Source organism: Pleurodeles waltl, chromosome 12 (assembly GCF_031143425.1).
Source record: "Pleurodeles waltl isolate 20211129_DDA chromosome 12, aPleWal1.hap1.20221129, whole genome shotgun sequence".
NCBI classification, from domain to species: Eukaryota; Metazoa; Chordata; class Amphibia; order Caudata; family Salamandridae; genus Pleurodeles; species Pleurodeles waltl.
This window is the reverse complement of record NC_090451.1, coordinates 257817669-257841836: the sequence shown is the minus strand read 5'-3', so window position 1 is coordinate 257841836 and position 24168 is coordinate 257817669.

Here is a 24168-nt window from a genome sequence, read left to right as displayed (position 1 = left end):
ACCAACTCCAGACGTAGAATTCCATACTATGGTTCCAGCACAGACAGTGAACTACATGGCACGCTTTCTCATTTTTTTATGGATCAATGTAAAGTAAAAAAAAAAATGTCCATTGTGAAGGGAGAAATGAAAAAAGTATTGCTCTTCACAGAGTAGGGACATTGAGGGGATCGGGCAAAGAAATTAAAACATGTTGGGAAATGTCATGGAAAACAATCTATTTACAGGGTAAAAAAGAAAAGTCCAGTCCAAATCAAATGTTCTGTCAACTGTCATTCTGGTCATCCTCTTTCTCTATGACTATGAGATCCTCTGCCATTGTGGCCTCTTCCTAGCTGGCTATAGGAGGACCTGACACCCCACGAGACTGAGACACATGGGTGGTACAAGGAGTGGGGAGGGAAACAGAGTGCGAGGAAAGACAGGGGACACATGGACAGTGGTGTGGGAGGGCACTGAGACAGGGCAGAAATCATAACTGCACCCAAGGAAGTGAGGGTGGAAAGGGAATGGGTCAACTCCTCTTGGGTCCTATGCTGTTCATCTATTTAATGCTGTAGGAGCCGAGCAAGGTTGACCCGCTCCCCCTCATATGCCACCATCCCTTCATGGGTTCAGCCTCAGGGGTCACAACACAGGGTGGGGTTTGGGTAGCACAAGAGGGATGTGGGGTGTCAGGGCAATGGAACTCCCAGTGGAACTAGGGCAGGCACATGGAGGGGGCTGGTGGCAGGGGTGGCAGCTGGGGCCTCATTGGACTGGGGGCCTCATGTTCTAGGGAGGTTACAGAGCCAGGCCCAGGTGATGTTGATTGCGGCTTTGGGGGACACCTCTGGCTAGTCAAGGTCTTCAATGTCCAGGGGAGAGGCAACATCCTCTGCCCCCCCCCACAGAGGTCTCCAGACCAAGATCCCCACTGTACAGTCTCCACAGCTTTCCCCTGGGCATTGTCCTCAGAGTCTGTCCAGGTGGGCGCACTTCTCCTCCCTGTAAATGGTACAGGTCCCCCCTCCTCCTCATCTTCTTCCTCAGTAGATGATAGAGGTTGTGCATGCCATCGTCCCCAGGTAGCTCTCCATAGTCTCTGGTCCTCTCCTTGGTCTTTCCTCAGCCTTCACTCTTTTGCCTTTTTTTCAACCTTTAACTCCTTTGCCTTTTGTCAACCTTTGACTCTCTTTCCTTTCTACAACCTTTGACTCTTCTTACCTTTTTCCAGCCTTTGAATCTTTTTGCCTTTTTCGAGCCTTTGACTCTTTTTGCCTTTTTTCAGCCTTTGACTCTTTCTGCCGTTTTCCAACCTTTGACTCTTTTTGCCTTTTTCCAGCCTTTGACTCTTTCTACCTTTTTCCAACCTTTGACTCTTTTTGCCTTTTTCCAGCCTTTGACTCTTTTTTGCCTTTTTCCAGCCTTTGACTCTTTTTCCCTTTTTCCAGCCTTTGACTCTTTTTGCCTTTTTCCAGCCTTTGACTCTTTTTGCCTTTTTCCAACCTTTGACTCTTTCTGTCTTTTTCCAACCTTTGACTCTTTTTGCCTTTTTCCAGCCTTTGACTCTTTTTGCCTTTTTCCAGCCTTTGACTCTTTTTGCCTTTTTCCAGCCTTTGACTCTTTTTGCCATTTTCCAGCCTTTGACTCTTTTTGCCTTTTTCCAATCTCGGGCCTTTTTTGCCCTCTCTTGTTTTTGCGCCTTTTTTCAAGCTCCTTTTGTCCCGCTCCCCCTGCCCCCGGGCACCCATACGCCCACTCCTCCTGCCTCCCAGCAGCTCCTCCTTCCCCCCTCCATTCTTAATGGCAGTCGCAGGGGGCGTGCCGCTGGGCGCCAGAGGCAAGCCCATCAGCGTCTGTCCGCGCCTGGACCGCGCCCAGCCCCAGAACCCCTGGACCCCGCAACAGCCACATCCCCAGCATCCGCTACGACGCCAACACCCTCTGCGCACTCAACACTGGCTGAGACACCACCTGTTTCCAGGCCTCTTCGAAGAGCACACACGGGCCATTCTCCTGCCACAACTGCAGCTTCACCTGCACCAGAGCCCACAAACCACCCAGGTCCAAGACAAACCACCTCTGCTGCATACTCCTCAACACCCGCTCAGCACTCAAGCACCCCATTGAGCTCTGGGACCTGCTCGACTCCACTGCCCCGGACGTGGCCTTTCTAACCGAAACCTGGTGGAATGACTCCTCAGCACCCGACATCGCCATAGCCATCCCTGACGGGTACAAGGTCTCTTGCAGAGACCGCACCAACAGAACTGGAGGAGGCAGAGCCATCATCCACAAAGCCACCCTTGAAGTCAAGACCCTCCTGGACTACTCCTTCAGCTCCGCCGAACTCCTGCACTTTCAAATCCACACCGACCCCAACAACACCCTCAGAGGATTGATCGTCTATAGACCTCCTGGGCCCAGGGCACCGTTCAGCAACGGCATTGCCAACCTTGCCAGCACCCAGGCACTCACCTCCACGGACTACATCCTCCTCGGGGACCTGAACTTTCACCTCGAAAACAACGACACCAACTCCACCACCTCGACCGCCAACCTCGCCAACCTCGGCTTCAGACAGCTCGTCAACGCACCCACCCACTCAGCTGGTCACACTATTTACCCCATCTTCTCCACAAGCAACCACGTCACCTTCAATCACACCACCGAACTCTACTGGACCGACCACCACTGCATCCATTTCACCTTCAAAAAACAAACAGAACACCACCTCACCAAACAACCACCCCGCCGACGCTGTGGCAAAGTCACTGAAGATCAACTAACCAACGCCCTAGCCCAGAAGCCACCCACTAACCCCACCGACCCTGACATCACCGCCCACAACCTCAAGCTATGGAACAACAACTGCCTCAACCACCTTGCACCACTCAGGAAACCCTCCAACAACCAAGTCAACAAAAAAGCCACCTGGTTCACCAACGACTTCCAAGCCTCCAAACGCAACTGCCGGACACTCAAGCAAAAATGGCTACTCGAACGCACACCTAACAACCACACAGCACTCAAGGATGCCACACGCAGCCATCACCAACTCATCAGGCTGGCAAAAAGATCCTCCTTCAAAACCCACCCTAAAAACAACGCCCACGGCTGCAAAGAACTTTTCAACATCGTAAAAGAACTCTCCAGCCCAAGCGTCACCGTCAACGACATCACCCCCTCCCAAGAACTATGCCACGCCCTAGCCACTGCCTTCCACCGAAAAATCACTGACAACCACAACAGCTTCAACACCCTTCACACCTCAGACACACCTACCCCACCCTCCACGAACTCCACCCGCTCCAGCTGACTGACCTCCTGGACCAGCATCAGTGACGACCAAACTCGCAAGACCATGAATTCCATCCACTCCGGATCTCCATCAGACCCCTGCCCACACCACATTTTCAACAAAGCAGACACAGCCATCGCACCACACCTTTGGAAGGTCATCAACATCTCCTTCGAAACTGGAAGATTCCCGGAAAGCTGGAAACACCCCGAAATCAACGCTCAACCAAAGACCTGAAGAACTTCCGGCCATCTCCCTGCTCCCTTTCCCGGCGAAGGTCATTGAGAAAATCGTCAAACATTGAGAAAATCGTCAACACACAGCTCACTCGGTACCTCAAAGATAACAACATCCTTGACCCCTCCCAGTCCGGCTTCAGACGAAACCACAGCACCGAGACCGCCCTCCTCGCCGCCACAGACGACATCAGAAGCCATCTCGACAATGGAGAAACATCAGCCCTCGGCCTGTTGACCACCTTCGACACTGTCTGCCACCACACTCTGAAAATCCCCCTCCTCGAAGCAGGAACCCAGGACCAGGCCCTCGACTGGACCACAGCCTTCCTCTCCGGCAGAACCCAGAGAGTCCGCCTCCCCCTTTCCAATCCAAATCCTACAACATCATCTGCGGCGTACCCCAGGGCTCATCCCTTAGCCCGACGCTGTTCAACATCTACATGGCCCCCCTCGCACAAGTGGCCCGTCAACACAACCTCAACATCATCTCCTACGCCGACGACATTCTCTCCCTCACCAAGGACCCACACACCACCAAAACCAACCTCCACGAGGGACTGAAAGCCATTGCCGACTGGATGAGAGGCAGCCGGCTGAAACTGAACTCGGACAAAACAGAGGTTCTCATCCTTGGGCCCACCCCCTCTGCTTGGGATGACTCGTGGTGGCCAGCCTCGCTGGGTTCCCCACCGACACCTACCGACAACGCACGAAACCTCGGCTTCATCCTCAACTCATCCCTTTCCATTTCAAAGCAAGTCAACGCCGTCTCCTCTTCCTGCTACAACACCCTCTGCATGCTTCGCTGAATCTAAAAATGGATCCCAACTGAAACAAGAAAAACAGTAACTCAGGCCATCGTCAGCAGCAGACTCGACTGCGGCAACGTTCTCTACGCTGGCATCCCATCCAAACAACTGCAACACCTCCAACGCATCCAAACACCTCCACCCGACTCATCCTCAACATCCCTCGCCACAGACACATCACCCCCCACCTAAGAGACCTTCACTGGCTCCCCGTCAACAAGAGGATCACCTTCAAGATTCTCACCCACGCACACAAAGCACTTCACAACACCGCACCGACCTACCTGAACAGCAGACTCAGCTTCTACACCCCCACCCGGCCACTCCGCTCCGCCAACCTCGCCCTTGCCTCCATCCCCCACATCCGGCGCAGATCCGGTGGCAGATCTTTCTCTTACCTCGCCGCCAAGACCTGGAACACCCTCCCGTCTGACCTAAGACAGATCCAGGACCTGCTTTCCTTCAGAAGACACCTCAAGACCTGGCTCTTCGAGCAGTAGCAGCACCTGCTCCCCCTCCAGCGCCTTGAAACCCTCACGGGTATGTAGTGCGCTTTATAAATAGATTGATTGATTGATTGCTTGATAGCATGGTCTAATTCCACATAAATGCTTGAATCGGTTTACAAGGAAAATCAGCCCTTATCTCTGGCCTTTGCTAAGCTGTGAGCACATGCATCTGAGGATGCTTGAAAGTATTTGCTAATCTACATGGCATGTGCCACATTTAGCAATTTAGTAATTTTTGTTAGTGCTGTACACCAGTTGGCACGTGTGCAAAGTTTGCTCAGCTAGCTGGCTGTTACATGAGACAGATGAGCCACTGTTATAAGGACATGTGCATTTGTTCAACATTGGAAATTAAGGAACCATTTTCTGTGACATGTATTCCAAAGTCAGCCATTACTCCAAGATACAAGAAATTATACTTTCAATTCAAGATACACAACCAAGGTGCCATGCATGTCACAGCATCCGACACAAGAAACGTGACCACTTGACCTCACACTGGATAGTGCGTGGACCATCCTTTTGACATTGCACTCAGCAGTGATAAGGCCTTTGCTTCACCAGTCATGGTGGAAATGCTGCATTTCTTTACATAAATGTATGAGTGATGGCTACTCTCCTGAATTGTCCAGTACACTACAAGTCCCAGAATGCACTTTGGTCAATGCTTCCAATGTGATCCCATGGGGCATTGGCTTTGACTGCTGCTGCAATTGCTGCAATCTTACGCTAAGAGACATGAGAGGCACAGAAAGAGCATGCATGTCACAGCACCCGAAACAAAAAATTTGACAACTTGACCTCACACTGGACAGTGTCTGGGCCATCCCTTTGGCATTGTACCCAGCCGTGATAAGGCCGTTGCTTAACCAGAAATGGTGGAGGCATTGCATTTCTTTATATACATGCATGAGTGATGGCTATTTCCCCTGTAGTGTAGTCCCAGAATGCAATTTGGTCAGTGTTTCCAATGGGATACCATGGGGCATTGGCCTTATGCCTGCTGCAGCAAATGCCCAGATTCTATATGTGGTGACATGCAATACATGTTTGTTATCACTCACACCATTCTAACAGGCACAACATGCAGGCAATGCACTCACCAGATCTCTGCTGCTCCAAATCCTCCAGCTGAGCATGGAGGGTCGACCGGGCTGTACTCATGACCCTCCTGTACAGTGGTGTGAGGCAGGGCCAATGCTCGTGGGGCTGGGAACCCTACCCCAACAGTTCTTGGGCCCAACATTTCAGGTCATCCCAGTGGTTGCAGCACATCCTGGCCTGCCAGTGGTATACAACCACTGCACTGCAGCGCTGAGCAATTTTCTCCCAGATACTGGCACATGCTGCATTGCTCAGCTGGGCCTCGGGGCCCCCAGATAAGATGACCAATTCCTTTTCACTGAAAGGGATGCCCTCCCCTCAACTTCCTCAGCCATGTTGAGGCAGTAAGGGTGGAGTGAGCAACAGGATGGCAGAGGATCCAGTGTGTAGCAGAGGATGACTCAGAATGACAAGAAAATGGCTGCCTGCAACTTCCTGTCAGGGACTTCCCACCATGCATTTCCTCTATTTAACTTCCTGTTGATTATCACTGAGTTCTGGCACCTCACCTGATTCTATGCCCGAGTGCGAATCATCCGCACCCAGAATGTACGCTCCACATACAGAGAGAGAGTTGGATCCACTTGCGGGGCATGGCAATGTAATCAGAATGGAAATCTTAAACAAAAAAAGTGAAAAGTGAAAATTTAGGGTGACGTAAGCAGATGTGTAGGAAGGGCAGGTATACTGATGGAGTAATGGCATGTTTTGTGGTTACACTTTACACTACAGGACTTTCCAGCAAAGTCTTGCACTTTGCATTGCATTATGGTTCATGTGATCAACATACCTTACGTCTTGGACAACTGTGCTTTATCACCAATGCAGACTCAGGGTGTGATGTCAATCCCTGGATACATAGGCCCTCATTACAACCCTGGTGGTAAATGCCGCCTACTGACGTGCTGACGGCCGACAAGATACAATGACCGCGGCGGTATACCGCTACTGGTATTATGACCCACACAGAGAAATCCGCCACTATACAGACACCCAAATAAGTCCGCCAGACCAAAAGTCAGTGATAAATTGGCAGTACCAAAATCCACACTGTTACGCCAACAGGAATACGCCCACAGTGTCAGGACCCGCGAATCACCGCGGCTGGTCTTTCAACCGCGGTAAACCATTGGCGGTACACACAGCTGCACTCAAAATATACACACACTTACAAAACACCACCACATTGGACAATTCAAACTACACACCTGACACACATACATGCACCACACCCACACACTCACACCACTATAAAACACACACCCACATTACCCACAACCCTTTCAAAGAAAAAAAAAGATTGCCAACAGAGAAAAACACAAGCCAGGAGCACCCACTCAATATGAGCCACAGAACACCATCACCCATACACCATCCACGTACCTCACAGCACACACCAAAACACATCACCCCACACATTTCACTCACACCACATCCATGGCACCCCAAAGACACCTCAGGTTTTCAGAGGAAGAGATAAGGGTCATGGTGGAGGAAATTATCCGGGTGGAGCCACAGCTATTCGGATCACAGGTGCTGCAGACGTCCATTGCTAGGAAGATGGAGCTATGGCATAGAATCGTCGACAGCGTCAACGCCATGGGACAGCACCCCAGAACAAGGGATGACATCAGGAAGAGGTGGAACGACCTACGGGGGAAGGTGTGTTCTGTGTTTGCAAGACACCAGGTAGCTGTACAGATGACTGGCGGTGGACCCCCACCTCCTACCCCACAACTAACAACATGGGATGAGAAAGTCTTGGCGATCATGCATCCTGAGGGCCTCACAGGAGTAGCAGGAAGACTGGACTCTGGTAAGTCAAATCCTTACTACTATATCCCCCACCCTACCTGCATGCCATCACAAACTCCCACCCCTACCCTCACCCCATCACTCTACCACCTCACATATACCCCACTATCACAACCCACCCATACCAATACCAAGCCCTGCATGCCACAACAATCCATAGACCCCCATCACAGACCTGTATGGACACCCATCACCACAGCATGCCCATTAGAGAGCATCACCTAGCCCACAAAATCACCACGCACACCAGGCAAAGCTGACAGGACTATCACAACCATACAGGGAAATCCACCTATGCACAAGATGGCACACGTAGATACAATAACACTAGATTTTCATCCCCACAGGACCCCTACTCAACATCACCGGAGAGGAGTTGCCAGCAACATCCAGTCCCCCCTAGAGGAGGCCCGCAGTGATGACAGCAGCTCAGCACGCCTGGATCATGATGACCAACCTGGCCCATCAGGGACCTCTGGACAGTCGATTACCCTGCCACAGTCCCAACCCACCACAGACCCTCCCCTCAGGAAACACCAGCACAGCACCCACCCAGCGGGCCCATGCTACTGTCCCCAGGACACGTCAATCAGCAGTGTGTCCACCACTACAGGGACCCCAGGCAACCCCACAAAGACAGGATGATCAGGGACCTGGGGTCAGTGGCAGTGGGCGGACAGTTCAGGGGACAGAGGCAAGGACAACAGGGAAGCTGGGAGGACTGTTGTGTGACAGGGGGAGGACAGGTCCAGGGAACCCACTCTCCAGGAGGCACTCACCAACATCCTGGGAGCATACTAAAAATTCCCAGGAGACCATGGGCCAGATACTGGCCAAGTTGCAGGAGACCCAGCGGCTGCAGGAGGGACAGTACCTGGGGATCAGGGAGGACCTCAAAAACATCTACACCATCCTGGTCACCATTGCAGGGGTGCTGGCTGACATGGGCAACACCATGAGGGAGGCAGTGGCACAACAACGGGCCCCTGACAATAGCCACACCGAAGAACAGCCCACCACCTCCGCCGGCGCTAGTGGACAGGAGGCCTGACACAGGACCAACAGGCCACCAGCACCCTACCCCCTGCAGGAGAACCAGCCCCCAAACGGTCCTTGCGATCCAGGCAGAAGCCAAAGGACATTGCCAAGACACGCGCCAGGAAATAGGACTCTCCTGATTGTCACCCATCTGGCCCACTCTGTCACTCTGTCCACCTTGAACTGCCATTACTTCCCTTCCTATGCCCCATTGGACAATGCATCTGTGATACCAAGTGACTGGACTCTAACTGGGCATTCCTTCACCATCACCCCAGCCCTTTGCACCTCCCCCTCTACGTACAAGCACTTAAATAAACACCCTTGGAACAAATACAAATCTGGAGTCTGTCAAATGATTTCAATATGTATTAGTACAACATTCTGAAAACATTGCAAGTCATATGTGCAGTTATATATACATTGGAATGACCCTTAGTGGGCAGCAGTAAACAGACCAGGAGCCAGAGTGAGCCACAGAGATCTGAAAAGAGAGATGCCAAAGAGTACAGTAAGGGCCCCATAGACATAGGGAAATCAGGCTGCTATGTACAATGTCCAACAGAAAACTGAAAAGTAAAGTGAAGTTACAGTGTCTTACCTGTGTGTCACTGGAAGTACTGCTGTATATTACTTCTGTTGTCCACATCTTCTTCCTTTGCCTCCTCTTCCTCACTGTCCACAGGCTCCACCACTGCCACAAGACCATCTCCAGGCTCATCCTCCTGCAGGAAAGGCACCTGGAGTCTCAAGGCCAGGTTGTGCAACATGCAACGATGATCTGGCACACCTTCTTGGGTGAGTAGTACAGGGATCCACCTGTCAGATGGAGGCACCGGAACCTGGCCTTCAAGAGGCCGAAGGTTCTCTCAATTATCCTCCTTGTTCGCCCATGTGCCTCATTGTAATGTTCCTCTGCCCTTGTCCTGGCATTCCTCACTGGGGTCAGTAGCCATGAGAGGTTGGGGTAACCAGAGTCAACTGCAAATATGGAGGGGCAACTGTTAGACACACTAACCCTTAGGGACAACCCTATACCAAGACACCAACATATACTGGGTGGGGACCTTGGGCTCACCTATTAGCCACACCCGGTGCCTCTGGATTTGGCCCATCACATATGGAATGCTGCTATTCCGCAAGATAAAGGTGTCATGCACAGAGCCAGGATACTTGGCATTCACATGGGAGATGTACTGGTCCGCCAACACATCATCTGCACATTCATAGAGTGATAGTTTTTCTATTCCTGAAAACTTGTTCATTTCTCCGGGGGGAACAAATGCTACATGTGTACCATCTATGGCACCAATGATGTTGGGGATATGTCCCAGGGCATAAAAGTCAGCTTTCATTGTGGCCAGATCCTCCACCTGGGGGAATACAATGTAGCTGCGCATGTGTTTAAGCAGGGCTGAGAACACTCTGTTCAATACGTTGGAGAACATTGGCTGAAACATCCCTGATGTCATGGCCACTGTTGTTATGAAGGAACCACTTGCCAGGAAATGTAGCACTGACAGGACCTGCACTAGAGGGGGGACACCTGTGGGCTGGCGGATAGCTGACATCAGGTCTGGCTCCAATTGGGCACACAGTTCTTGGATTGTGGCCCGATCAAGTCTGTATGCTAGTATATTGTGTCTGTCCTCCATTGTCGCAAGGTCCACCAGGGGTCTCTACACTGGAGGATGTCTCCATCTCATATTCATCCTCAGCGGTTGAAGCTTAGGGAGGAAAACGGTGAGCAGAGGGTCATAATCACACATCTAGTGCAATAATGATGCATTTCTACATTTAAAGAACCAGTGTGTGAATCCAAGAGTCAGTTGCTGTGCCAGTGTCTGCTGTAACGCAGTTAGGTACCATGGCCTGTGCTCCCCTGAAATGGCGGCTGCCTCACATGTGAGGAGGGACAAGTGGAAATGAGGAAATTCTGCTGGCATTGTGCGCCGTTGCGGTAGGCGGTCAACGACCGCTACGCAACTTTGCATTGGGTATCATTGGGCCCTATGGGTTCCAGGAGCCAATGGTACGCACCACCACAGATGTGACCGCCATTTTCTATCTATCACTCACTTGCTACCTGACCTTCAACAGGAGAAGACCTACACTGCAAGTGCTGCTGTTACCTATGTCTGGAAATGACAATGGCTCATGTGTCTGGGGAAAGGCCCATGCCTTCACTGCGGAGGAGTTGGAGAGACTGGTGGATGTGGTCCTACCCCAGTAGACGTTACTCTACGGTTCTCCAGACAAACAGGTGAGTACACTGTGAGCATGATGCGTGGGCCATGAATGTATGGTGTGCTGTGTATGTAAGCCACCTGTGGGGGGGGCTGAGGCGTGCTGGCCAGAGTGCTGCATGTATGGTGGTCAATGTATGTGCATCAGGGAATGGGAGGGATATGGTGGGCCATGAGTGTGATGGTCCGGACAGTTAACTAATTCCCTTTTCTGCTGTCGTTTTCCTGCAGGTCAGCGCCCATCATAAAAAGGGTACTTGGTGTGCCATTGCCAAGGAGGTGTGGACCCTGGGGGTCTTTGACAGGCGAAGTACCCACTGCCGCAAACGGTGGGAGGACCTGCGCTGCTGGGCAAGGAAGACGACAGAGGCCCAGCTGGGGCTGGCCTCCCAACGAGGAAGGGGTGCCTGTCGTACCATGACCCCCCTGATGTTCCGTATCCTTGCGGTGGCCTATCCGGAGTTGGATGGGTGCTTGAGTGCATCACAGCAGCCACAAGGGGGTGAGTACAAATTCTGATTCAATACTTTGCGCGTGTTAAGCTTTTACCTGGGTGGGGATGAGGACTGTGCGTGCCCCTAGGCCAGGGCGAACATGGCAGGGTAGGTCCCTTGTTGGGCAGGCTCTGAAGCACTCCAAACCCAATAGTGTTAGTGGGCATCTACTACTGATCAGGGCCCTGTTTGTTTCAGGTGTGCAACTGATGGCGTTAGGCATTGTATCCCATGGGCTGCTGACTGGCATTGTAACTGAAAGTGCATGGAATAGTGCATAGGACTGTTCCCTGTGAGTTGTGCATGCCAACGGTAATGTTGTTGCTGGCATTGACCAAGTGTATCCTCCATCTCTCCCCTCCTTTTTGTTTTGTCACCCTGTCCTTGTGTGCATTAGCATTATTTGGCAGAGGAGCAGAGGCACTGGCGACGGAGGGAGCTGCATCCCACATGGGCCTGGAGGCCGAATCCACCGACGGTGAGGGCACCAGTCGGATGGAGGGCGAGGGGAGCACCATGACGGGGACAGGAGGGGACACCACAGACAGCGACTCCTCTGATGGAAGCTCCCTGGTGGTGGCGGACACCACTGTGCCCACCCCAACAATAGGTGCAGCCGCCACCCCTCCTACCAGCACTGACCTCTCAGAAGCACCTCAGCGTGTTTCCCGTGCCTGCTCACCCAGGAGTGTGGGCATCTCCTTCGCCCCAGTCACCTCAGGCCCTGCCCCAGTCAGCCCTGCTGCCCTCAGTGAGGAGGCTATTGACCTCCTGAGATCCCTCACTGTTGGGCAGTCAACCATTCTGAATGCCATCCAGGGTATCAAGAGGAATTTGCAACAAACAAATCTATACCTGGAGGGCATTCACTCTGGTGTGGCAGCCCAACAGAAAGCATGTCAAGCTCTGGCCTCCGTACTGATTGCAGCCATTGTCCCTGTATCCAGCCTCCCCCCTCTAACTTCTTCTACCCGTTCCCAATCCCCTCAACCCCAGCCTATCCCAAGCACACTTTCAGACCAGCATTCACCCAAATCAACACACAGAAGTTGCTCAGGCAAACACAAGCACCACACGTCATCTCACAGGCACTCATACAAGCACCATCCCATGCAGACACACCAACATCCACTGCCTCCACTGTGTCCCCCTCCTCCTCATCGTCCACCTCCCTTCCAGTAGCATCTCCACTCACACCTGCATGCACTACATCCTCATCCACTACCTCCATCACCAGAACGCACATCACTATACACCCCTCACTGACAGCACATCCATGCACACATCCCCTGTGTCCTCTCCCAGTGTGTCTGTGACCTTTCCTCCCAAAGTACACATACTCAAGCACCCACCCACCCAACAGCCCTCCACCTCCGAACAGCATCCAGCCCATGCACCTGCACCCAAACTCAGCGGAGAGACACCTCCTACAACCACTCCTTCTTCCTCCACTCCCAGACCTTCACCCTCATCCCAGCCCAGTGTCCCTAAGAAGATTTTCCTGGCAAACATTGACCTCCTTCCTCCCATCCCCCCCCCCCTGTACTTCCCCTCGGGCCAACGTGGCCAAATCCCAGCCCAGCACCTCAGCCACCAAGTCCACGTCCGCTATGGTTCCTATAGCTGTCAGAGGATCAAAGGGGGCACCCGTCAGCCCAGCCAGTGTGCCACCAACCCCTACCAAGGCAAAATCCATTCCACCATGGCAAGGTGAAGAAGGGGACAGCATCCAGCAAGGGGAAGGAGCCACAACAGCCCAGCAAGTCCACCTCAAAGACTCCAGCTGCCAGACCCAAGGTGACACCACCATCTGCCAAGGTGAGGAAGGGGCACAAAACACCATGCAAAGTACATCAGCCGTCCAAGGCTGCAGGTGAAGGCCTGGTGGCTACCAGCACAACCGCCAGCACTGCCACCTGCACCATGGCCAGCACCGCCAGCAGACCCGCCGCAAGCACTGCCACCTGCACTGCCACAAGCACCACTGTCAGCAGCAACAGACCCAGTGGGCAGCCGTCCGAGGCTGCAGGAGAAGGGCTGGAGCCTCCCCCCACCACTGGCAGTACCGGCACCTGCACTGCGGCCAGCACTGCCACCTGCACTGCCGCAAGCACCGCCACCTGCACCGCTGACAGTAGCACCACTGCCAGCAGCTCCAGTGGGCAGCCATCCGAGGCTGCAGGAGAGAGGCTGAAACCTCCCTCCACCACTGGCAGCACCCCCACTGGCACTGGCACTACCACCACTGTGCAGATGTAGCCACCACCGGATGGACTCTAACCCTGCCTCCATGGACTATCATGCATTTTGGTCACTGCAAATCTCCTGACTCAGACACCCAGGTGAGGGACTGTGAACTGCCACACCCCCAAGTGTTGCATCACTGGGCACAAAGCCCCCTCCAGAACCAGTGGAAGAAGGCATCCACTCACCCTATCCTTGGCAGGATGAAGTACACTGGGCACAAAGCCCCCTCCAGAACCAGTGGAGAAATGCATCCACTTGAGAGACTGTGGCTTTGCACTCCCCAGGACCAGGCAGTGGGCAAACCACCCACTTGAGAGACTTGACAGACTGTAGCTTTGAGCTCCCCAGGACCAGGCAGTGGGCAAACCACTCACTTGAGAGACTTGAGAGACTGTGGCTTTGAACTCCCCAGGACCAGGCAGTGGGCAAACCACCATTAGAGACTTGAGAGACTGTGGTCTTGCACTCCCCAGGGCATCGCTGTGGGCATGGAGCCCCCTCCAGGAGCAGTTGTGTTGTCCCATCTTCCAGCTGAGGTGCCCCCCTTCCCTGTCCCCATGAGGTGCTTGCGTGTTTTCATCCTGATTCCCCTGTAGTCTTCTCTCCATATTGAGGCAGGAGTCAAGTGTGGGCTTGGTCTATGTGATATGGCCCTGTTGCCCACGGACATTATGAGTGGGCAATGTACCGCCTTATGTACATATTGTATACATTGTAAATACTGTTTTTGAATTTGTAACGTATATCTGACTATTTCTAATATGACACTCATTTGACTCAATGCCTTTTGTCCTTGAGTTCTTCCAGAGGGTTACGGGGTGTATTTGTAATGTTGATGCATGTGCTTGTGTGTGTGGTGTTGGGAGTGAGGGTGGGGGTCAGGGTGTTGCGTGTTGCAAGTGTGTCATTCTCTTTTTTCGCCCCCTCCCCTGTGTGCTAGGTACAGTACTCACCGTGGTCATCGCCACCGCCTCTGCCACCGTTCGTACTCCTGGTAGATGAGGAGATACACCAACATCGGTAACACGTGTATTTCGGGCTCCATGGCATCCTAGTTCTTCATTGAGTGTCGAGAGGTGAGTGGGTTACCTTCTGCGTTCAGTTTCTGACGTGCTTTTGATGGCGTTGGTACCGCCCTGGAAAAGCTGGCAGATGGGCGGGTTGTAATACATTGACTTCCGCCTGTCTGTTGGCGGTTACCGCCACGATGTTTGTTGCTACCACTGTGGTTGTTAAAGTGGCTGTCTGTGTTGGCAGTTTCTGCCGTGGTCGTGATTCCATTTTTTTTACCGCTGGACTGTTGGCGGTGTTACCGCCGCTTTAACACCGCCCGCCAGGGTTGTAATGAGGCCATAGTCCCAAGTATACCAAGGGCCAGAGGTGCAATGTAAGACTGGGAAGCCATTGCAGCACTGACTAGTTTGTCACACCAGCCCCAGTACAGAAACAGTAAGTTCAAGGGTGTGGATCATGCAGGATTGCTGATTTGCAACTGGTTGCACATAATGGCATGTCATTTCTGAAACAAAACACCATAATGAGACCTGCCTCCTCCCCTCCAGTGCCTGTGACAAAGGCCCAATACCCCCTTGGCCAGTTAGGACATGCCCATGACCTACGCACTAGTGGCAGTGGCCCCTCAATCATTGCACATGGGTTACAAGAATTACACTGTAATATCTCATGGCAGGAAAATCCACCCTTGCTACAGGGACACACCCTCTGATGTGCCACCTTCACCCCAATGGGCAACGCCCTTTGTGAAGCAGAGGTCTCTAGTGACACAATCTAGGGAGAGCCAACACTTGCTGAGCTTTGATCCCCAGAGCCATTGAGGCATTAAGTGACATTTGACAAGCTAGTTCATGACATGTGCATATGATAATATGCACAATCTTTTGAGTCCTGGGACAGCTGTTGTATACAGACATCATGTATGACTTACAAGGTAGTCTCAGGATGGCATGTGCAGACAAAGGGGCTGATTCTAATTCTGGCGGGCGGCGGAAGCCGCCCGCCAGAATTCCGCCCCCATAATACCGCTCCGCGGTCAGAAGACCGCGGAGGGTATTATGAGTTTTTCCCTGGGCCGGCGGGCGGTCTCCAAAAGACCGCCCGCCAGCCCAGGGAAAAACTCCCTTCCCACGAGGATGCCGGCTCGTAATCGAGCCGGCGGAGTGGGAAGGTGCGACGGGTGCAGTAGCACCCGTCGCGTATTTCAGTGTCTGCAAGGCAGACACTGAAATACCTTGCGGGGCCCTCTTACGGGGGCCCCTGCCGTGCCCATGCCATTGGCATGGGCACGGCAGGGGCCCCCAGGGGCCCCGCGACCCCCCCTACCGCCATCCTGTTCATGGCGGCTTTCCCGCCATGAACAGGATGGCGGTAGGGGGGGTCAGAATCCTCATGGCTGCGGAGCGCGCTCCGCAGCCATGGAGGATTCAAACGAGCAGCGGAAAGTCGGCGGGAGACCGCTGACTTTCCGCTTCTGACCGCGGCTGAACCGCCGCGGTCAGAATGCTCGTTGGAGCACCGCCAGCCTGTTGGCGGTGCTCCCGTGGTCAGTGGCCCTGGCGGCCACCGGCCGCCAGGGTCAGAATGACCCCCAAAGTGTTAAATGTCCACTAATCATCATTGACAACAGACTTCAAACTACATGATGACCATGACACAACATGTTGCTCAGGTGAAAACAGTGTCAACTAGCTGTCACATACCTTTATTCCCTGCCCTCTGTTTTGTACAATGGCCCTGTTCCTTGGATTCATGCCGAGCTGAGGGTCCAGAGGTATATGTAAGTCATGATTTAATGCTATGTTGTGCAAAACACAACAGGCTACTATAATCTTGCACACAACTTGAGGGGATTACAGCAGACCCCCGTACAGTCAAGACACCTGAATCTTGACTTCAGGAGCCCAAAACTGCATTCAATAATGGCTCTTGTACATCTGTGTGCCCTGTTGTAGCTCTGCTGAGGTACAGTGGTTGCATATCTGTATGGTGTGAGGAGATGAGGGGAGAGTGCATATGCATCACCTAAGAAAAGGAGAGGAGTGATATTTGAAAAATGTCCCTCATGCATCTGTGTAGTACATGCTGTATGAAGCGGTAAATACTGTAGGAGTCATTATGAACACGGCTGGAGACCCCGCCATGTTCATGCTGGCAGTCTTTTTACAGACTGCCAGCCCCCTTGAGAACCCGCCGGCTATATAATGGACATTCTGCTGGGCTGGCGGGCGTAAACAGCATTTCCACCTGCCGGCCCAGCAGAATGTGGGGCCAGGACATTGCGGACGGCTCCACATGGAGCCGTCGTCAATGCCGCTGTGTGGCTGGTGCATGAGTACTGCTTGGGAATACTGCATGCACTACAATGAAGCCACCACTGGCATCACAGACATCCTGCATGTTGATGGAGTGCCAGCGATGTCTGTTGCAGAAGATGTGTGCATTGTGGTGAGGTGGCCGGAGAGCCACATGAGTGCAATCAATTGCATGCAGCACAATTGAGAAATGGGAAATGAGGTAGAAATCCCTAGCTACCCTTTGCTTCTGGCCAGTGTATGGGGCATTTATATGTAACGATGGGCACACCTATTGATGCAGCTAAGTACCTGATACAGGTATCAGGCCTGGGTTACCCGAGAGATGCCCAAAAGGTCACTTGTGACCCCCTGGAATGACTCCGTAGCAAAGAAATGGAGAGCTGCTAGGATATTGACATAGGCAGGGATGGCGTAGGAGTGGTAGGTCACAGAGTCAAGATCCTGCTCTCAATCACAAACCATCTCCAAGATAACATTAGGGGGAAAACAGAATCTGGCCAGGATATCTTGGCTGGACACTCCAAAGAGGTTTATCCTTTGTCTAAAGATCCTCTTTACTTTTTTCCTCATCCCTCTCCTCAAATGACCCTGTCACACGGCAAGGGGCAAACTAACAAACACATTCAGCGACATGTTGCAAGGTCTGAAAGGGTTTATTTGTGTCAGTTTTGCTTTATTGGATGCAACAAGTCTGAGATTGGGTGTGAGCTGAAGAGTTTCATCTGGAACTGGGAGGGGGATTGTAGGCACTTATACAGATGTGTCAACATGCATTTCTGCCTTATCCAGCTCAAGTGCAGATCATCCGGCATGTGTGTGGATGATCCTCTCTAAGTGCAGATGATCCAGCCCGAGTGCAGATGATCCACCCAAGTACAGATGATCCTCCCCGAGTGCGGTTGTAAAGTTACTACTCACAACTTACCATTATGAATACCAAAAAGTAGTAAGCTTATACTTTAGGTCTAAACTTAGACCACAAGCGTAAGTTTTAATTTGTGAATCAGGCCCAGTATGTTGTGTGGTAAATATTGTTTGATGGCATAGGAAGATGTGTGTACTTTTGTTGTGAAATTTGTGTAACTTACTTACTTTTCGTGTTTTGCATTGCTGAACTATTGTTAGTATTTTCTTCAGTGTTACCACCATGCCTCTTTATGGCCCGTGTGTATGTGTGTGTGTGCGTGTGTGTTTGTCATCATCCAGCATTTGTCTTTGTTCCCAAAGGCACGTGGCCACAAGTCATTTTGTGTAGTCTATGTCCATATGCTTGCTTGTGTTCTTTGTTCTCTATACCTTCTTGTTCGCAGTTGTTGTTTGACCATGTGGCTGATGGCCATTTTCTGCATCCAGCCAGTGTGGCTTTTCAGAGGCTTGCATGTATTCTTTTTTGTTCTCTTTGCTCCTTGTTGTTGTTTGAACATGTGGCTGGCAGCCATTTTGTCTATGCAGCCAGTGTTCCTTTGCCACAGGCTTGCCTTTGTTCTTTCCTTGTTCTCCATGTCTCGGTGCTCCCTGTGGTTATTGTTTGTCCATGTGGCTGGTGGACGTTTCATCCATGCAGTCAGTGTCCTTTTGTAATAAGTTTGCGTGCGCTTTTTGTTTGCCATACCTCCTTCCTCCTTGTTGTTTGACCGTGTGGCTCGCAGCCATTTTGTGCATCCAGCCAGTGTGTCTTTGTCATAGGCTTACATATAATATGTGTGAATTATCGATCATTTGTTTATTTTAATGTTCTTCTATTTTAATTTAAAAAAATTATTTTCTATTTATTTACATTTTTTATTCTAGTATTTTAATTCAATTGTTTATTTCTTTTTTTTATTTTATTTCTATTTTTTTTTTAGTTATCTTATTGTATGTTATTTGTTTTTCATTTTTAGTGTTTTATTTTAATTTAAATGTTTTAATTTTACTTCCTACTTTATTTAATTCCTTTTTTTATTTGTTTTTATTAAAACATTTCATTTTAGTTTCTTTAAAAATATATACATTTTTTAATTAGTAATTTTATTTAATTATGCATTTTCCCTTGATCCATCCATTCCTCCATCCATCTATCAAAGAGGCACAGTCGCACTAAAGCATTTGGTTTCATTAGGGGTATAATAATTCCAATTCCTCCTGGACACCCTGGCTGCAGAGCACTGCAGACATATTAGCAGCATAATTCATTTTTTAATGATTATTCCATTATCCCATGCCCACCTTGCTGCGATGTTTTTTTAAAAGGATTATTCCATTTACCCACAAACCTCTCTATGACTACCTTAGGTGTCCCCTTTAAATTGAAACAGATGGAGATAAAGCAAAGAGCTATAGCTGCATGTTGTGCTGCCTGACTCGAAATGAAATTCTATGGTGTGATGGTGTGGTTTGACTTTGCAATGTTTGATCAAAATGGTATTTATTACATAAGTAACCAATCACACTAAGATTGCATTGTTTGCACTATTTCAACCTGCAACAATGTCTTGTTTCACTAACTACATGTTTTTCTTGCTTTGTTGCTTTTAGGTGCACAGGAGAAGAGACCTCACATTACTCGCAGTACTGCCAAAAAGAAGGACTTACAGTTACTTTGGTCCTCCAAGCTCTTCCGCTTGTGCATTTTAGAGCCACTGACAACTTAGAGCTTAAGATGACCCAAAGAAAGTTGCTCCTAAGAAAGTGACCAGTGAGAAGATGCAGTGTGCTACCATTGGTGTGCCAGCCACAACCTTTTTAGGAAGACATGTGCCTTCCACACTGGCCTCCGAGGAGGAATCTGGGATTAGTACTCCCACATCAATAGCACCACCCCAACCTAAACCCAAGGTAATTTCTGTCAGTGAGGCAGCCACTGAAATCATGGTGACTCCGACAAGCAGTGATATTGAATTGGATTGGTTCCTTTTGCAAAATAGTACCCAAACATTTCAGGAAACAGAGCAAAGTGGGCATCAGCTGCAGCCACCAATAGTAGATCTTCCTGAAGTTAGACCAGAGCAAGAGGTCGAGCTTCTTGCCGAGGAAGAATCTCCTCTTTTAGAATCAGTGGCTCACAGATCATCAGCAAGAAAAGGGAAGGGTGCTACTCCACCATCTTCTCCAAGCACCACTTCTGATGACGATGATTTGGACATATGGGGGACCCCAGCAGAGTCCAGGAGAGGCAAGAGAAAAGAAAAGTTCCAGAAAGTCTTAGAATCATGGAACGGGGTGATTATGAGGAGGATCAAGATGACAAGCCAGTCATTGTGGAAAGCGACACAGAGGAGTCCCACATTACTATCCAACCTGCTCCAAGGAATGTGGCACAGGCAGCACTGCCAGCTCCCATATTTGTAAGGCCCCAGCAGAGACCTGCACCAACCTGTACCTCACTAGCAGTATGCACTCCAGAAGGCAATCAACACACACACCTACCTCTAGTTCTTCTTCAGGCATTGACAGCGGGCCAATAAGAAAGTATTTTTCCCCAGTTTGGGACTTTTTTACGATTAGCAAACAGGAGAAGAAGATTGTGATATGCTCCATTTGCCACACGAGTGTTAGTCATGGAAAGCCTGGTTCACAATATGGTACTGGAGGCCAGATGATCCATATGAAAAAATATCAGGCAATCTGGTGTGATTTAAATAATTGCTGAATGTGGTCACAGTGGTAAAAGTGAGGAGAGCCAGGAAACATCAGCTACACCTGATCAAATCCCGGTGGAAGGTGAGGAAGGAGACAGTGCGCCAGAATCACCCCCCTCAACGACTTCACAATGGCACAGGAAGACTCAGAGTCCGAAGGAGACACCATGGCATACGGCATCTGCATCATAATGCATATTGAGTCTACCATCACAGACATTTCAAAAGTCACCTGAGTCAGTGGCCCCACAAAAAAAGAAAATCCAGGTTGCAGACATGGGCATGTTTAGGCAGGAGGGGCCCTACCACCACAACCACCCAATGACATGTGTTTGTGCAATGGGAAAGTGGCAAAAATGTTAGCACTGGACCTCCTCCCTTTTACTTTTGTGGAAGGATTGGATTCTTAGAGTTTGTGGCAGCCATCTGCCAGAAATGGAAGGTTCCAAGTCAGACCTATTTGCCAGAGTTGCAGTTCCAGGGCTACATCATGATGTGCCATGTTAGACCTGACAGCCTTAGGATGGTCACCCTCAACGTTTTGCCTGCCTCCCTCCACTTTGTGACACTGTTTTTGCTGGTTTTAGGACTCTGCACATTTTACCACCGCTAACCATTGCTAAAGTGCATATGCTCTCTTTCTTAAAACATGGTGACATTGGCTCATACCCAATTGGCTTATTTAATTTACTTATAAGTCTTTATTAAAGTGCACTACATGTGCCCAGGGCCCATAGATTAAATGCTACTAGTGGGCCTTCAGCACTGATTATGGCACCCACATAAGTAGCCCCTTAACTATGTCTCAAGCCCGCCATTGCAAGGCCTGTGTGTGCAGTTTCACTGACAAGTCGACTTGGCATTTAAACATACTTTCCAAGCCTTAAACTCCCCTTTTTCTACACATGTCACCCCTAAGGTTGGCCCTAGGTAACCCATAAGCCAGGGGGCTATGTAGAGAAAAGGCAGGACATGTACCTGTGTAGTTTATATGTCCTGGTAGGGAAAAATTCCTAAATGTTACACTGGTGTGAGGCCTGCTCCTTCCATAAGCTAACATTAGGGCTACCCTCATATACTGTTTGAGTGGTAGATTCTGATCTGAAAGGAGTAACAAAGTCATGTTTAGTATAGACAGAATGGTAATACAAAATCCTGCTGACTGGTGAGCATTTCTCTGCACTTAAAACCTTCTGTGCCTTACAATCCACGTCTGGCTAGGTTAGTTGATAGCTCCTTTGTGCAGCTTACTCAGACAACCCCAAACACAGGATGCTCAGTCACACCTGCACAAATCTGAATACTGAATGGGTCTTCCTAGGCTGGGAGGATGGAGGGCCTGACACTTACATGTCAAAGGACAGTGGCCTACCCTCACACAATGGACTGCCAACCCCTTACTGGGACCCTGCCAGACAGGATGGAACTGAAAGGGGACCTTGTGCACTTCTAAGCCACTCTTTGAAGTCTCCCCCACTTCAAAGGCACATTTGGATATTTAAACCGGGTCTCTGACCCTACCAACTCAGACACTTCTTGACAAGATATCTCCTGGAAAGGAAACCCTGAACCAGAACCTCCAACCTGCTAAGAGAAGCTGCCTGGCTGCCCAAAGGACTCACCTGACTGCTTTGCTGTAAAGGACTGCTGCTTTCCTGTTGCCCTGCTGCCTTGCTGCCCTCTGGCTCTGCTGAGAAGTGCTCTCCAAAGGTTTGGATTGAGCTTGCCTCCTGTTTCCTGAAGTCTCAGGGCCAAAAATACTTTGGGGGTCATTCTGACCTCGGCGGTAAAATGCGCTTACCGCCGGTCCGAAGCCCGCCATAACACCGCCGCGGTAAACCGCCACGGTCATTCTGACCCGCAACTGGCAAACCGCCAAAAACCCGACACCAACAAAAGTCCGCCACACCAAAGGTCAACGAAAAAATGGCGATGACCAAACCTCCACCGTCACGCCAACAGAAATACGCCCATGCCATTACGACCCACGAATCCACGCGGCGGTCTTTCATCCGCGGTATTCTATTGGCGGTACACACCGCCGCAGTCGAAATACACACACCTGAGATACATATACACACCACTCCCACACACCCAATACAGAATAAAACACACACCCACATCACCCACAAACCCCTACGACAACAATTGCGAATCAAGGACAGAGAGAGACAGCACTGCTTAGAGTAGACCATCACACCAAGGCAAATCACAACATCACCCACACAATTACCACGCACAAAACACCATACACCACCACACACATTACACTCCACAACACATACACCACCCCTCACCTCATCCACACCACCCCATGGCACCCCAAAGACACCCGAGGTTCTCTGACGCAGAACTCCGGGTCATGGTGGAGGAAATAGTACGTGTATAGCCCCAGCTATTCGGAGCACAGGTGCAGCACACCACAATAGCTAGGAAGATGGAGCTCTGGCAAAGGATAGTGGACAGGGTCAACGCGGTGGGACAGCATCCACGCAATCGGGATGACATCAGGAAGCGATGGAACGACCTACGGGGGAAGGTGCGTTCCATGGTATCAAGGCACAACATTGCGGTGCAGAAGACTGGCGGCGGACCCCCACCTACTCCCCCAGAATTTGCAGCATGGGAGGAGGAAGTCTTGCACATCCTGCATCCTGAGGGCCTCGCAGGAGTATCTGGAGGAATGGACTCTGGTAAGTCAAATCTTAACTACTACTTCCCACCCCCACCCCACCTGCATGCCAGCACATACCCCCACCCTCACCCCCACCCCCATCACACCAACTCCTTGCAAAAGGCTCACCATCACAACCCACCCATCCAAACACCAAGCCCTGCATGCGAGCACAAAGCATGGACACCCATCACCAAAGCATGCCCACTGCACACACCCATCACCCCCACAAGCCACCCTCACAAAAGCCCCCACAAAGGAATGCCTGCACTTGGGTACACGGACACCCACCCATCACACGAAATGCCACACAAAGAAGATATAACCATACCTTAATACCCCTGCAGGACCCGAACGCCACCACGCCGCCACGGAGGGTCCAGAGATGTCCATCCCACCCCCAGATGAGGCCCCCAGCGATGACAGCAGCTCTGTTTCCCTGGAGCCAGACGACCAGCCCGGCCCATCGGGGACCTCTGGACAGTCGGTTCCCCACAGACAGCCACAGGCTACACCAGCCCCAACCCCCTCTGGGAACACCAGCACAGCTCCCACCCAGCGGGCCCATGCCTCTGTCTCCAGGACACGTCAGTCAGCGGTGTGTCCGCCACTACAGGGCACCCAGGTTGACCCACCACCCCAACAACCACAGGGACCTGGGGGCAGTGGTAGTGGGCACACCGTCCAGGGGACAGAGGCCCAGGAACACAGGGGAACTGGGAGGGCTGCTGTGCGACGGGGGAGGACAGGCCCAGGGA